The sequence below is a fragment of the Podarcis cretensis genome (assembly GCF_951804945.1).
Source record: "Podarcis cretensis genome assembly, chromosome: 3".
Taxonomy (NCBI): domain Eukaryota; kingdom Metazoa; phylum Chordata; class Lepidosauria; order Squamata; family Lacertidae; genus Podarcis; species Podarcis cretensis.
In genome coordinates this window covers 7,195,474-7,206,377 of record NC_137172.1, presented here as the reverse complement: position 1 = coordinate 7,206,377, position 10,904 = coordinate 7,195,474, and the positions used below count along the sequence as shown (strand labels likewise).

Sequence of the window (10,904 nt, the reverse complement as noted above, 5' to 3'; positions counted from 1 at the left end):
TATGAAATGTTTGTGGGCACTGAAATTCTGATTCCCCAAACTATTATTCTCTTTGTTATCATCTCAGCTATCTATTGTCTTAACAACACCCAAGCTTACAGACTATCTTACAGGTCTTACAGAATGCGGCCAGATTCATTCAATCACTCTCTTTATTATTGTCAATGACAGATATTCAGAAAGAAATATGTGATGTAACCCAATCCTGCATTGTAGGGGCTTTGACTCTTGGGGTCCCTTCCAACTTTACAATTCTGTGATTCATGTGTGTGTGGTGTGTGTGTGTGTGTGTGTATTTTTTTATTTTATTTTTTATTTGCAGAGGACACCATCAACCATAACATCCTTATGGACCGTCTAGAGGGGCTGGGAGCATTGTTATACAGTGGTTCAGCTCCTTCCTCCTGGACCGTGTTCAGAAAGTGAGGGGCTGAGTGTTCAGACCCCTGGGCTTTCACTTGTGGGGTGCCTCAGGGTTCTGTCCTCTCCCCCATGCTTTTCAACATTTACATGCAGCCGCTGGGAGAGATCATCAAGAGGTTTGGGCTGGTTGTTCATCAGTATGCGGATGATACCCAGCTCTACCTCTCTTTCAAATCAGCGCCAGTGAAAGCGGTGAAGGTCCTGTATGAGTGTCTGGAGGCGGTTGGAGGATGGATGGCAGCTAACAGATTGAGGTTCAATCCTGACAAGACAGAAGTACTGTTTTGAGGGGACAGGAGACAAGCAGGTGTGGAGGACTCCCTGGTTCGGAATGGAGTAGCTGTGGCCCTGAAAGACCAGATGCACAGCCTGGGAGTCATTCTGGACTCACAGCTGTCCATGGAGGCACAGGTGAATTCTGTGTCCAGGGCAGCTCTTTACCAGCTCCATCTGATACGCAGGCTGAGACCCTACCTGCCCGCAGACTGTCTCGCCAGCGTGGTGCATGCTCTAGTTATTTCTCCCTTGGACTACTGCAATGTACTCTATGTGGGACTACCTTTGAAGGTGACCGGGAAACTGCAATTAATCCAGAATGTGGCAGCTAGACTGGTGACTTGGAGTGGCCACCGAGACACATAGCATCGGTCTTGAAAGACCTACACTGGCCCCCAGTACATTTCCAAGCACAATTCAAAGCATTGGTGCTGATCTTTAAAGCCCTAAACGGCCTCGGTCCAGTATACCTGAAGGAGCGTCTTCACCTCCATCGTTTTGCCCGGACACTGAGGCAGAGGGCCTTCTGGCGGTTCCCTCATTGTGAGAAGCCAAGTTACAGGGAACCAGGCAGAGGGCCTTCTCGGTAGTGGCACCTGCCCTGTGGAAAGCCCTCCCGCCAGATGTCAAAGGGGAAAAACAACTACCAGACTTTGAGAAGACATCTGAAGGCAGCCTTGTTTAGGGAAGCTTTTAATGTTTAATAGATTATTGTATTTTAATATTCTGTTGGAAGCCGCCCAGAGTGGCTTGGGAAATCCAGCCAGATGGGTGGAGTATAAATATTATTATTATTATTATTATTATTATTATTATTTACAAAACAGGGAATTGGGAGAAAAACCCTTCCCCTCCTGAGACTATGGAGGGAGCTGCTGCCAGTCAGATTAGATGGGGGGGGGGAGCCTTTTACAAGGAAGCTTCCAGTCTTCCTAAAGTAAACTGTAACCCAAAAGCATTTCAAGAGCTTCTGAGTGGCCAACGTGAGCTGCCCTTCAAGAATGACGACATAGAATTGACTCAATCCTGTTACTAATTTCTTGGTGTTTAGCCTGAAGGGGGAAAAATTGAATAAATAGTAAGATCTCTGCACACCTTTCCAGAAGCTCCAGAAACTCTCGGACTCTTTACTTCGACCAGAAATTGGGGACACAGCTCAATCTCAAGTATGAAGACCCTTCACTTCATCTTTGTAGTCCTCTTCTTGGTTCTCCATAGCCAAGCCAGGCTAGATCTGTGGTCTACAGGCAAAGTGAAGGACAGCAAGGATCCTGAGACTGAGCGTGCTGCTTATCAGGCAGATGGTAAGCTGAGGGGTTCTTTCACAACAACAACAACAAAAAGAGTGTATTTCACGGAGGAACTGTGGTTCCCACATTGGGTGAAAGATTTGTGCATTGCAGGGGTTGGACTAAATGACCTTTGGGTCCCTTGCAACTCGACAATTCTATGATTCTATGATTCTGTGATCCCATCAGGAGATATGATCTGCGTGATATCAGCATTGGACATTAATGTGGCAACACCTATGCTTTGGACTCCCCTTCCATTAAATTATATATTCAACAGGCAACTTTTTCGTTGTTCTGTTGGCACCTGTTGAAAATATTCCATTTCCAACAAGACTTCTTGGATGGATGGATGGATGATAGACAGATAGACAGATAGACAGATAGACAGATAGATAGACAGATAGACAGACAGACAGATAGACAGATAGATGATAGATAGATGATACATTAGATTTCGATTGATTTCATATATGTTTTGTGGATTCAGGTAGGTAGCTGTGTTGGTCTAACACAGTCAAAAAAATAAAAAAAAAAATAAAAAATTGTTCAGAGTCCAACTATGTTTGTTCTGGCTATAAGCTTTCATGTGCATGTACACTTCTTCAGATACACTGAAACAGAAGTCACCAGACCCTTATACAGTGGTACCTCGGGTTAAGTACTTAATTTGTTCCGGAGGTCCATTCTTAACCTGAAACAGTTCTTAACCTGAAGCACCACTTTAGCTAATGGGGCCTCCTGCTGCCGCCGCACCACCAGAGCACGATTTCTGTTCTCATCCTGAAGCAAAGTTCTTAACCCGAGGTACTATTTCTGGGTTAGCGGAGTCTGTAACCTGAAGCGTCTGTAACCCGAGGTACCACTGTATATAGTGGGAGGGTGGGGTGGGGATTTTCTCAGAAGGGTAGTGGGAGATGGGTGATTGACTCAATGGGTATGGTAAACCTGTTGATGACTGCTAATGACTGCATATGTTTTGTTGTATGACTACATATGTTTTGCTGCATACATGTTTTGTTGCAGTGATTGCAAGGGATTCAACTCATGAGTCCCACCAAAGCACTTCCTCTCCTCTCCTCCCCTGTGTGTCCTTTGCATGTTCCCAACACTATCATTGTTGCCTTTCCCCCCCCCCCTTTCCAGCAGAGAACGGGCAGGCAGTTGCACCACCACCGGACGGGAAAATCTCTTGCCTCTGGCCTTGGGGATACTGCTTACTGCGGAAGCTCCGGTGTGCCTCAGGCTTTGTGATGAAGGAGACGTTCAACAACTGCCCAAATACCCGCACCCTGAAGTGCTGTGTTCTGTGAAAAACTGGGATGAAGTTGCAAAATACCCCGGGAGAATTAAATTAATTAAATTAATCACTTTGATGTTGTTGATTTGTTGTGCCTGGTTCCTGACACTAGTCCCCTCTCCCCTCTTTTAATTTGTGTAATATGTTTATGTTGTGCTGGATCTTTTGGAGCAAGGTTGAATGGTCAACTGCCAGGGATGGTTTATCTGTGATTCCTGCATTGCAGAGGACTAGACTGGATGACCCTTGGCTTTTCTTCCAACACTACGGTTTTGTGATTCTTCCATTAGGGCCTGATTGATGAATTTGGACAGGAACTCAACAGGCTTGCTGAATTGAAATATTTGTACGTTCAAGTTGATCACTTGTTACATGGTACAACATCCTTTTTTTAAGTCAAACTTACAATCAAGCCACTGCAAAATAAGGAAGCTGGTTTAAATTCCATTACAAGCCAGTTGCAAGGGACCAAGAATTCCCTTGTGGGCTGCAGGTTTGGGGGGGTGTTCAAAAAGTTTTGATAGATGTTACTGAGATTTTGGAAGAAGTAGAAATGCTTCCAAACTCATACCGTCCAACTTTTTCTGACCCCAAACCAGGATGCAAGTCTTCCAGGACACACTCCTGGACAAGTCACATGACCCACGCCTCACACTCACCCCCCAAAAAAAAGTGCTTTTGGGGGTTGAGAGCACAGCACATGAGAGCATGGCACCCAAAATGACCACATAAAAAATGGGATGTCCCTTTTTTTCAGGGTGCTTGGGAGGTATGCAAACTTTGAGAAAGAGCAAATTAGAAAAAATGAAACGGTAGTTTGAGTACATGGCCTGAGAAGAGGTGCCACGAGTTCCAAAGCAGAAATTCGAAATAAGTTCCCACTATGCTGTCTTAGACACGGTCATACAATCTGTTGAAGAGAGATTCCAACAGCTACAACTATATAATGGCCTGTTTGGCTACCTGTGTGATATACAGAGTATCAACAGAAAAATCTGCTGAAGATGTACATACTTAAGACCTGCTACAATTTGGAAAAATCATTCATACTCAGTGGAAACAAAGATAGTGATGCTGAATATCTGTGTCGTGAATTTCTAGCAATAGCTCAAAGACTTCCAAAGTCTATACAAGGAGTACTATTCTTCATAGTACAATAAAAGCTCCTGGATAATGTGCCTAACATTTCTGTTGCTCTAAGGAAACATCTCAAACTTCCAGTGTTGGTGGCAAATGTATTTCTCAAAGCTCAAACATATAAAAACTTACATTTGCTCAAGAATGTTCCATACACACACACACACACACACACACACACACACACTATATAGCAACTATATCAATTGAACATGCCCAAGCATCATTTTTTTGTAAAAAAATAAATAAAAATTATTTGGTTTTTTAAATTAACATTATACAGTCACATGTCCAACTTACAACATAAAAACAAGATTCCAAGGATTCCCTTGGACTTCCCTCCTCCTCCTAGTCTTATCTGGGAGGGGTATTACTCAGGAGGGTGGTGGGATGGGTGATTGGCAGATAGCTGTGATGAGCCTGTTGACGACTCTTAACGACTGCAATAGGTCTTACAGGAAAAAGCAAGGGGTGAGAAGGTGAAAAATGGTTTTCTCATGTATAATGAGATAAGAATCCAATGTCTTTGTTCAGACCAGGTCTCTCCATGGTTTTAAGTTTGGTGTTATCACCAAACTTTGCTTTTTCGTGTAAGACCTATTGCAGTCGTTAAGAGTCGTCAACAGGCTCATCACAGCTATCTGCCAATCACCCATCCCACCACCCTCATGAGTAATACCCCTCCCCACCTTCTCACTATATAGAAGGGTCTGGTGACTTCTGTTTCAGTGTATCTGAAGAAGTGTGCATGCACACGAAAGCTCATACCAAGAACTAACTTAGTTGGTCTTTAAGGTGCTACTGGAAGGATTTTTTTTTATTTTGTTATATCTCCAAATGTTTGCACAGTTCAGAGGTTAAAATTAAGACTCTTCAGACACACCCTGCCGCTGCTGCCCAGAAAGCCCTGTGTAAACAGAAAGCATTAAGGTCTATTCTGAAGTAGGAAGATAAAAGTAATTTCCTGAAACATTTACCTAACTGCAGTCACTTTCAAAATCCCCTACGTTCATTTCCTCTTACTCCAAAAAAAGGTGTAGAACGTTGGCTTGGCTGTGGCCTTTTGCCTGAACTGTTGCTGGAAGAGGCGGCAGAACTGGAAAAATGGTTTCTCAGAACCCAGAGTGGGGAGAAATAAACCTTGAACCCATGTATTGGTCCCCAGCCCAAACAGGACAGGCAAGTGGTGGGAGAATATAGCAGGCATGGCTGGCAACCATTGGCAGCCTCTTCAGGAGTTTGCCCAGAACGCTTTCAAAGCCATCCGATTTGTTGCACTTTGAGGATGTCAACTCCACAGTTGTGCTATGTAGAAATGGGCTTCATTTTGCTTGTCCTGAATCCTGCAGTGTTAATCACTTCCAGACCCTCGAAGCACCCCTATTTTCCAGGGACAGTCCCAGAGTTACAGAAACTGTCCCAGTTTCTGATTTGATCCTGGGGTGTCCCACTTATGTCCCAAGGAGATAGGTAAGCAACTACACAAGCTTTAGAAGACATCTGAATGCAGACTTGTATAGGGAAGTTTTAAAATGTTTTATTATGTTCTTGTATATGCTGGAAGCCATCCAGAGTGGCTGGGGTGACCCAGTCAGATGGGCAGAGTATAAGTAATAAGGGACGTGGGTGGCGCTGTGGGTTAAACCACAGAGCCTAGGACTTGCTGATCAGAAGGTTGGCGGTTCAAATCCCCGCCAGGGGGTGAGCTCCCATTGCTCGGTCCCTGCTCCTGCCAACCTAGTAGTTTGAAAACATGTCAGAGTGCAAGTAGATAAATAGATACCGCACCGGCAGGAAGGTAAACAGCATTTCCATGCACTGCTCTGGTTCACCAGAAGCGGCTTAGTCATGCAGCCACATGACCCGGAAGTTGTCTGCGGACAAACACCAGCTCCCTCGGCCTATAGAGTGAGATGAGTGCCACAACCCCAGAGTTGTCCATGACTGGACCTAATGGTCAGGGGTCCCTTTACCTTTAATAAGTAATAAGTAATAGTTTGTTGTTGCTGTTGTTGTTATTATTATTATTATTGAATAGGATGACATTTTCCCACTTTCATTGGAGAAATGTTAAAGGATATTCTCTTCTCTCAAAATCAGGTACATAGCCGTGTTGGTCTGAATAAAATAAAAAATCCAGTAGCACCTTAGAAACCAACTAAGTTTGTTCTGGCTACAAGCTTTGGTGTGCAAGCAGAAATCTGTGTATCTGAAGAAGTGTGCATGCACATGAAAGCTCATAACCAGAAGAAACTTAGTTGGCCTCTAAGGTGCTACTGGAATTTTTTTTTTCAAAAAAAAAAAATATTTATCTCTTCTCTCAAAGGCTGTACACCTGCTTGCCTTGGGTCCTTTTAAAAGTCTCTTTGCAACTTATTTCTCTCTCTATTCAAAAAAGAAATCAGAAAGAATGTGAGGCTCCCATTGCCAATCAGATTAGGCAGTCTGACCTTACCCAGTTGTATGTCTCATCATGCTGAAACATATCCAGATCTGACTGGCGACATGACAGTGTTGTTGAGGCATCTAATCATAAGCCTGCATTTTTATCAAGCTTATATTTTGATCAGGGCCTGTATCTTAAAATGAGCTTAAAGATTTTCAAATGTTCATGCCAGGCAGAAGAGCAGCTGCCTAAGAACCTTGGCAAAATGTTTTTCCTCCTAGACAAGGGGGCCCCCTGATTTATAGCAGAAAACAATTCTCAAAGTCGTAAAAAGGGAATTACAGGCTGACAGCCAAGGTTACACTGACCCTACATATTACAGAAGATAAAAAATATTTGAGATTAAACCATTTGTTTTGGAGGGCAATAGGGCGAGGTGAGCTGGTAATTAAGGTTCCTTGTTGAGACACATGTAAGATATATTACTACTTATTTGTCATTTATAGATAGAAGAATATATAGCTTTTTGTTTCCCATAAAAGGACAGAAGGAAATGGGTGTATCTTTTGTGATTGGTTCTAGCAAACAGCCAATAGGAATTTCAACCAGGCTGATTGGACAGAGGCAGCCACAGGAGGAGCAAGGGGGCTGGATTAAGGAAATATAAGTGCTGGCCAGAATGGCAGGAGGCCAGGCCAGAGCTTCGTAACCATATACCACTGTGCCTCATATTTATTTGTCTGACAAATAAATTATTATTTTAATTTCTCTATTGCTGCGTTGAATATTTCATTCCAGCTAAGCGTTAACCACAAGCAGGGTGCTACATTGTGATTTTGCGGAACACGGCCGATTTTAAGAGTGTTGAGCTGCTGGTTGTGGCGGCAGACATCTGGAAACCCTTTTGGCATATTTTCAGTGCTTGTTGATGACTTCTGCCTTTCAATGAGGCCTTCTAAGTTGAGTTTTTTTTATCCCAGTCAGTGCAATATTTCGTATAATGAATTTGTATGTGTCATTTTCAAGGATGGAGGGGCTGAAGGACATGAAGGATCTGTGAGGGAAGGGAGGTTAGGTTGAAGTACGAAGGGAAGGGGGTGGGTTGGTTGGCAGGTAGACAGGGCTGTCAAGCAATGCAAGCAGTCCAGATACACACACACTGTTGCATGTCACCCCAATCTCTGAGCGGTGTGAGATTTAAAAGGTTCGAGGCGTTTACCCCGGGTTTGTGTTTCCTTTGAGGAATGAGGCACAGCAGGGACTGTGAGTCTTCATGATATATGGTTTGTGTACACATATATACAAGCTGAACTTGTGATGGATGGGTTCTCAGCAAACCTTTATGCTGAGCCAGAAGCCATTTCTATCTAGTTCTATCAAGGGCCACATTCTGTGTACATTATGAGCAAATGCCATAACCCCTTTCAGATTTTAGCTCTGCCTTCTGATAGTTAAAAAGAGATGGTACCTCTTGTGCTTTTCCTGAAATTTAGGAGAAAGGAACCTCATGGGAAAAGTTTATGCACTACATTTCTACATTCTACGTTCACTTGGAAATGTCGAAAGCCAACTGATATGGGATCAGACCACTGGTCAGTCCATCTCAGGATTCCCACACTGACTAGAAATAGCTTTCCAGGATTTCAGACAAGGATTATTTCCAGCTCCACCTCAAGATGTCAGGGATTGAACCAAGGCATGCAGAGCTATACTCCTCCCTCCCCACTTTCCTGGGAGTAAAGCCCAGTAGACAAAATGGGACTTCCTTCTGAGTAAGCATGCAAAAGGATGTGTCAGTTTATGCCAACCTTCATGGAAAACGTGCCCCAACCAAAGAATAATTAAAAAATTAATTAATAGCAATAATGCACAAGGATGTCAGATTCCTGCATGTTTGTAAAAAGAGAAAAACATAAAGAATAACAACTTGAGTGGTGGCTGGATGTAGATTTATTGAAGGGATAGGGACAAATTATCCAGTGGTTTTCTGAAAGGAGTGGAATCAATTAACCAATGCTTTATTTGAAAGGAGCAGACTGGCTCATTCTTCCGGGTGGTTGTAAAAACTTCTACGAAGGAGTTTCTTGGAACTTCACCATTTCTTGCCTCAGCGCACACAGCACAGCAGAACATTGCGGAATGGACAGTTGTTATATTTCTCCTCCCACTTCAAGCCATTATGGCACCGGTAGCCCCGTGGCAGGCAATATCCTCTGTTGCCATAGCAGCCAACGACGGCAAGTCGTGAAGAAGCCTTCGGCCCAGAGTCTGCATATAACAGAGGAGGGAAACATTCTTCAAAATACTTGAAGGGCCGTGAGACACAGAAAAGACCCAACACCCCATGGGCTTAAGATCAGGGCCGATTTCAGCTGAACAGTAGGAGGAGCATCTTGATGATGAGAGCAGTTCAGCGATGGCTGGTCCATTGGGGTAAATGGGGCACTCCCCTACCAACATGAGTTTTCCTCCAGGCAGCCCCCACCTACCTGCCCTCTCACTCACAACTACCTATCAGCTTTATCCTCCTGTAATTCCTGCAGAGCTCAACAGAGAGAGGAGGAGGGGGATCTTCCTTCTGAAGAATCCTCAGCGTTTTACTCCTAGTTACTCTTTTTGGTACCTGTTTGCAACTTTCCTCTGTTCTCAGGCATCTGATAGCACGTGATGAGCTCTTTTAATGCCTCTCCACCTTTATTTATCTATTGCTAATTTTCTGTTACCTTTTATGGGTAGCCTTTTTTTCATTATTACAGTGGTACCTCAGTTCTTGAACATAATCCGTTCCAGAAGATAATTCACTTGAAGACCAAGGAACCACCCTATATGGTTTCACTGTTGTTGGTTCTTTGGTTATAGACACTAAATGATGCATATATTTTATATTTGTCTTAAATATTTCTTTATTTCTGTAAGTCACCTTGGGTTATTTGGAAAAAGCTGAGCAGGGCAGCTGGATTAAATAAGTTTTGGCATTTGGCATGCAGTTTTGCCTGACATAAACACTGCTGTAAACGATTTTCCACAACGAGATGCATTTATGTGATTAACAACAACAATATGATCATGCTCATAATCCTTATTCTCCTAATCCTCATCCTCCTAAAGGCACACTTTACCCTAATACATGCCTCTGATGTCTAGTTGAAACCCTACAAGGTGGGCATTACCAACCACAACAGGTCGTGCTAGAAATTCTCAAGCTTGAGGTTCTGCAACTTCTTGGCTACTGTGAAGTAGCATCTCACTCAACCACTCATCTAGAGTGTGTTTATATCGGTGACTTGAAGCAATGCAAAGACAATCCTATCTAAGAGTACGTAGAGACAATTGTCCACCACGGATCCAGCATATCTCTATCAAGAATGGTGATGCTGACCAGAGCATGCATAACCATAATCAGGGCATGTTCCAGCCAAAGAGAAGCATTTTAAGAGATTTCAGTGGAAGAGTGAATCCCTGCACCCCAGTGAAATCCAGAACCTGTCCACCATGGAAGGTGTAGGAGATCATCTTCCATGTACATAACAATTACCTTCATCCTGCAAACCTTGATCGTCACCAGCAGGGTCTTCCCCCGGGAGGAAGTCTTTCAGGTCCTCTCCCTCTTGCTTCTCCATTTTGGCCAGATCTGCTTCATCAGCCTGGGCACTGCAAAGGAAGACCAATGCAAAGAAAAGACAGACAAACTTCATGGCTCTTAGAGATTTGTTGGTGCCACTGCAAGGAATCCCAAGGATGGACTGGCAGTGGTGACGCCTTGACAGAGTTCATGTCTATATATACAGGTTGGAAGCCAAGAAGGCTGGGCCGCATTTCATTGACTTTGAAGTAGCACTTCAGGTAAGAGAGCAAGATAAGGCCACAGAGGGCATCTGAGATTACTTGATTCTTAATGACAAGATTCTCTTTGATGTTGCCCCCAGTCTGCAGGCCTTTTCTTTGGAGTTGAAATAATTGTATTTGCCCTGTTGCTGTTGCTAATAACCCTCTCGCTCCCCATATGCTTGCCTTTTCATCTCCCCACCAGGCAGCTGACACATCCTTGCCATAATCTACTAAGCAATATTTATTTTGATGGTCCTGGGCTCTG

At 43.6% G+C, this 10,904-nt stretch overlaps 2 long non-coding RNA genes across 2 annotated transcripts; one reads left to right on the top strand and one right to left on the bottom strand.

Moving 5' to 3' along the window:
• The first annotated feature begins 1,598 nt into the window (after nucleotides 1-1,598).
• On the top strand, nucleotides 1,599-3,355 carry LOC307213171. The gene is made up of 2 exons (XR_013837426.1): nucleotides 1,599-2,003; nucleotides 3,135-3,355. It is a non-coding gene; the product is annotated as an uncharacterized lncRNA (long non-coding RNA).
• A 5,453-nt stretch (nucleotides 3,356-8,808) lies between these two features.
• Nucleotides 8,809-10,641, bottom strand: LOC307211957. Its single transcript, XR_013836641.1, has 2 exons — nucleotides 10,347-10,641; nucleotides 8,809-9,079 (listed from the first exon to the last, which is right to left on the bottom strand). It is a non-coding gene; the product is annotated as an uncharacterized lncRNA (long non-coding RNA).
• Between the last annotated feature and the right edge of the window lie 263 nt (nucleotides 10,642-10,904).